The sequence below is a fragment of the Pieris brassicae genome, chromosome 6 (genome assembly GCF_905147105.1).
Source record: "Pieris brassicae chromosome 6, ilPieBrab1.1, whole genome shotgun sequence".
NCBI lineage: Eukaryota > Metazoa > Arthropoda > Insecta > Lepidoptera > Pieridae > Pieris > Pieris brassicae.
This window is the reverse complement of record NC_059670.1, coordinates 15,367,107-15,373,106: the sequence shown is the minus strand read 5'-3', so window position 1 is coordinate 15,373,106 and position 6,000 is coordinate 15,367,107. Positions and strand designations below refer to the sequence as shown.

Sequence of the window (6,000 nt, the reverse complement as noted above, 5' to 3'; positions counted from 1 at the left end):
ACCCAGTACCGCCATATACCAATCTAGGTGTGATCTAAATGAATGAATTTAGTTTGACGTAAATATACTATTTAGTTTAATTTTAAAATGTACACAGATTTATTAGATATTAATACAGAGCATTCATATTGTTTTTGTTAAGAAACCACGGACTTTACCTCATGTAACCACTGTAAATTACTGTTAAAAACACGATTTAACCTTTTTGGACAAATAAAAGTATATGGATTTTCTAAAGTATTAATTGTTCCTGTTACGGCAGAATTTTGCTTACAATTTTTTTCAAATTAAAATCGGTCCCATTCAGGTTAAAAAATTATCTACAGACTGAATCGATTACCAATTTTATACCACTTTTCTTTATTTAACGAATATTTAATTGAATGCGATCCATTTACGTTTATCCATATCAAGTTGTGTCAAAAAAGAAACCTAATACTGGGACACACACTGTAATGTGTTGGTTATAGATGCACAATGCAAGTTAAGTAGAGAAGACAAAGGCTCCAAAGCATGTACTCACAACAGCATAGGTTTTTATTACATACTTTTGTATCTAGCGTTCAATCACTGGTCTAGGCCAAGGCGCACTTAGCATAACACGTGCATTACTCACAAAATATTTTCATAAAAGCGAGCGAGCGAAACGCACCCGAGCGACCTACGGTTCCCCTCCCGCCCCTGACAAAACCAGTTCAGTTCGTGCCCGGCCGCTCCGAGCGTCGGTTGTTTAATGCGCGGGATATTTTATTGTGTTACGAAAAACCTAAATCCAAACCTGTGTTGTGGATTTTGTGCATGTGAGATTGTGATTCCAACTTGTGATGTTTTGTGTTAGTGTCTTATAGTGGATTTCTCTTAAAAGTGTGGGACGGCTCGCGTCTGCCGCCGGACGCCTCCTCTGGTCTCAGGATATCATTAAAGGTATGTAACACCGGTTCATTGTTGTAAGGAATTCTTTCTTAGTTAAATCGATAGGTTGAATTCGGTTTGAAGTTTTAATGCGTCGTTGAAATGCGGATTGTCAGGAATCGGGATTTGCATTGTAGATGCGCACGGCTTGATAGGTTGTGTCGTAAACATAAAACCGAGCAGGTTAAACTTCGTGTCCGGAGCTTAGTGACTATTAATTAGCTTGGTAATAAGTAACGGTACTTATCTCTAAGATTTGTTACTAAATAGTAAACACTTGTTAGGATATTAAGCGAGTTTCCAATATTCCAAATTCAAATATTTTCGACAAAGCGTCTTTTTGCATAAACTTACGGCACAGACTAGCAAAAACTAAAACACCTGAGTTTACATGGGCTTAGCTTATAAATAAGTTTTCTTAGAAGAACAAGCTTCAGATAACAGGTCATATATATATATATATTCTAATGTTTCTATCTAGGGTTTTAGGGACTGTTTTGTCATAAATATCTAAACTACAAAATCCTTAAATAGGCACAGACTATAATAATAAAAACTTTCAGTACATTTTTAACATTCATTTATTAAAATTAACTTTGTAACTAAATTTTGTAAGATGTAAGCATGCATCATGCTTACATCTTACAAAATTCATTAAACACACCTGTCTTTATTTAATATTCAGGTACTCTAAACCTAAAGCAGCTGAGTGTTATAGCAATATTCATAGAATATCGTTTTCGTCATCTTTATTAGTTAGTTTATACTTTCCGTACAATGTGAAATAAATATGTAAGTAGAATTTTATAATATTGCTAATGTTTAAAACTATATTACATATTCCAAGTTTAACATTACTACTTAATTTCGTATTCATTGCTGCTGGTTCTTAATAAATATATTGGCATTAGCAATATTGTAGGTCGAATATTATAAGAGTTTCTTAACCAAACATAAAGATAACAACTTGGTTCTCACGAATTTGATTATCGCATTTATCTAATATTTGTTGCTTAATATGATAGACCTCGTAATATTAATAACGAAAATTAATATTATTCGTTAAAGTTTGTGAACTTAATACGAGAAAACCAAACAGAAAGTTTAGTATTGACGCTCAATAGATGGCGCAATGTGGATGAAAACAATGAACCTTCATTAATTCGGAGGCACTAACAATTTGAATCTTCATTAATTCGGAGGCACTAACAATTTGAATCAAAGCTAATTACATAGGGCATAATGGATGGCTTTGTTAAATAGCTTCCAAAACAGCTATCCGTTACAAAATTAGTTTTTCACTTTTATTGCTTGCGATTTCGAGACTGTTAAGAACAATGGGGGATGTTGTTGACATTTTGTTTATTGCTATAGTTGTAAAGTTTTTTTATGTATTATGTCAAAGTAAAAAGCTGCACTTGTATATACCAACTACTAATTAATGTCATATAAAAATATAAATTTTTAACAATACACGTACTTAATAACTAACAGATAAGAACACCATGACATCTGTATTTGAAAAGAAAATTCTATAAATGAACTGTCATAAATTTTTAAAATTCGAACGCCCCGAGCGAAAGAATGTGACGTGCAATACATCAATCGTTGGGGCGTTCCAGCATAGATGCGACCGCAATTTTATTTTCCCTAGTCAATTAGCCCACGGCGATGCGAGTGCCGCGACATATGTCGACATCTGTTCGACTACCAATGGAACACGCATTTCCGCTTCGAGATTTTTTACGCGGTAAATTAACGACACGTTCGAAGAGCGACACGTGCGTTCGAAATTCGAATGCAAAGTGTGCATTTTTCCAACAATTGTTTTGACTGTTGATTGAGGATATTTGAGCGTCAGGTATCAGCTAATATTACAGCGATCCGTGACACATGTTCCTCTCGTAGACAAAATTAATTTTTTTATCAAAGAACAACCAACAATCCAAGTTCTTTTGTTCCTTAGGCGATATGTTATATATAACTATGCTATTTTTTATTTAAATGAAATGCTACATCAATAACAATACCAAATATTAAGTTTTTAGCAAAAGCGAAAATAATATACTTCTTAAACTTCAGTATCGCATGTAATACTTATATTAGAAAATCACATATGATTTTCTAATATAAGTATTACATTACATTACATTTGTAAAGTATGTAGAAATTAAAACTGATATCGCTTTAATCTAACATGAAACGACGTTTAGCATCTTACACGCTATACTCATTCATATCCTGTCACAAATAAATGTCTGTGTCACAGATAATGTCAGGCTTGACTTATCTGATGCAAAGGATACACACATAATTCTCATTAATAATACTGGTAACTGGCAATGAAATTCGATATTTAAATGGGGTTCCTAGTAAATTTATTAATATTTTTTATTACTTTTTTGAATATGGTTTCTAATATTCAAAGAAAAAAGGTTTTAAATTTCAAACATTCGAAATTCAAATTTCCTGTGAATTTATCTGTCGTACCGGCTCTGACCTTAACAATGAACGTAAGTGCCAGTCGAGAACTTATCTCGGTATTTAACAGTAAAAAATACTGGATCATCTTTTACCGTTATCCGAACTGCCAGTTATGAAGATAACGCGTGGTCTAACTTAACCGGTCAAGTGAACTTTGAATATTTATAATCTTAGATTACTTAAAATATATATAACCTTAGAAGCTTACTCATACAGAACCTTAATGTTGCTTAATTGATATATTATGGTAAAATTTTTATTTTACATACCAAGGTACTATAAATCATCGCAAATGTGGTACTCTATAATTCAGTGTATTGGGTATTTCTAACACGCAATCCCAAGATTGTCAATTCAGTTTGAAAACTTCGATTAAATTTGTACGTAAAAATTAATATTCTATTTCATTCTAAATTACACGTCACAATAATGCTTCGAAGATTTCAGCGTTTGTACGAAAAAAATGAAGCTTTTTCTAAAATCACTGCTTTTATTGACATACAAGACAATTTGATATAAGGTCTTGTCAGGAGTTAAACGGAGTAACAATCTGTACAAATAATTAAAATATCGAAAGTGATTATACTGTTTTAATTAAACAATTTCTGTCGTATTGTTCTTACTATAAAATAGTATTAAAAATACATAAGAGCAACGCTTATAAATTCAATATATTCATAATCAAATTATTAATAAAAATCTAGTCCAGATACAAAAAATCAACAGAAATGGTTGAGTTACGTGACATAATCGATCTAATAAAACAAAATGACATCATAGTCAAATGAAACCAATTTTTATGGCGGGAAATTAAACGTCAAACTTTCCCGCTCAAGCCATTATTATTCATAGACTTGTGCCTTCAATAAACGTCGCTACTATTTATGTAAAAGAAATCTTTAAATTATGAAGTACCTTGTATTTTTAAAGGCATGTTTGTAAGTCGCCATTTTTATAGTCCTACATACTTTTCTTGGCCGTTAAGAGCGTCTCTGTCATGGATATTAGTATTGCCAGTAATTAAAAATTAACCATTATAAGGGGAATAATTTCAGTAATGCAGACTTATTTAATGATTTATTGAAATGTCTTAATAAATGACTGTATCCTTGTATCTAGAAAGTACAGTTATAGGATTAAATAAATATGACATAACAACTGATATGTTAGGTTTTGTTACCTGTACGATTAATATAATATCTTAAAGATACCTAACAACCAGAACCGTTCGATATTTAAAAAAAAATCCATTGTGCAAGGAATAAAAAAAAAACATTTTTTAAAAGATATTGGTAGATAGTAAAATTGCTAGTTGTATTTGAGAGCTGACAATATCAGTCTGACATTTCAAAATGACGACGGTAGTACCAATTTCAGCCGCCGGCTAAGAATAGTATGTGGCACTGTAGCAAATTTCAGCTTAGTATTTAACATAAACAACTAACATACAATTGGTTTTATTTTTTTAAATTAATTTATTTTACAGAATAATTTAATACAATCACAATATTATGTTACATTAGAAAACCACTGTGGTTTGTATTATAGAAGCCATAGCATAGGAGCGCGACAAATGCATCTACAAGTAGTTTTTAAATTTACTTTTTATGTTGGTTAACGTTAGACTATCTAATACATGACTGACTTTACAATTTTTGTACAAAAGTATAAATTACCAATAATATAGTAAGTTTGAGATAATAAAGATAAAGAGTTATTTGAAAATTTGTTATCTGTGTTAAGAAAAAAACCGGCAAAAAGTATCTAGATTATACTTGATATTTCCCTATCACATCCGACCCATAACCTCATAAAATAATACGAAATTCATCCTCTCCCTTCAATTTACAATAAACCTTACTTGTTACGGCCAAAATTGTGCAAACGAAAAGCAATAAAATGCAACCTTCACACCTGGAATAAAAAAAGTATAAATTGCACCGTTTAAGTGCTAAATAGGAGGGTGATTGACACCTTGAATACCCTTAATTGCTGCTTGTTAAATAATTACACTGGATTTAAAATGCTTTTAAAAACTGAAAAGATTTTCTTGAAGAATGGATATTCCTCCTACGCAACTCGGACTATACTCCGAACATCGGATGTTATTATATACCAATGGCGCTACAACCTTTTGGGTCTGAGCCTCAGATTTTAGTTCTGTTCTACTGTAAGAACGCGATCAACCTTCTGTGCCTGACACCGTCGACTTTTCGGTCTAAGTCGTGCCTCACGATCGACTGTTAAATAAGCACATAGACTACGTCCATTGGTGTACAGCCGGGGATCGAACCTAAGATCCCAGGGATGAGAGTCACACGCTGAAGCCACTAGGCTAACACTGCTCCCATCGGATATTATTGACTTACATAACGACCTCGTTATTATGATATTTATATCTAGGTATAAAGACATTTATGCTACTTGTGTGGTTTCAGCGTGCCGCTCTCTGAGGTTATAGGTTCGAACTCCGGTTATGTACCAATGGAATTTCTATGTGCCCGTTGATGGAAAACATTGTAGGAATGCCTTAGACTTAAAAAGTCGACGGCGTGTGTCAGGCACAGAGTAACCTACTTGTCTATTAACAAAATAAATTATTAA

At 32.5% G+C, this 6,000-nt stretch overlaps 1 protein-coding gene across 3 annotated transcripts in view; it reads left to right on the top strand.

The window, feature by feature from the left end:
• The first annotated feature begins 716 nt into the window (after positions 1-716).
• The window catches only part of LOC123710567 (latrophilin Cirl), a 264,592-nt gene continuing 259,308 nt past the window's right edge, over positions 717-6,000 (top strand). For all 3 annotated transcript variants that reach the window (XM_045662545.1, XM_045662544.1, XM_045662546.1), the window contains exon 1: positions 717-924. The gene's annotated coding sequence lies outside the window, so the exon portion shown is untranslated. The remainder of the gene's footprint in view (positions 925-6,000) is intronic.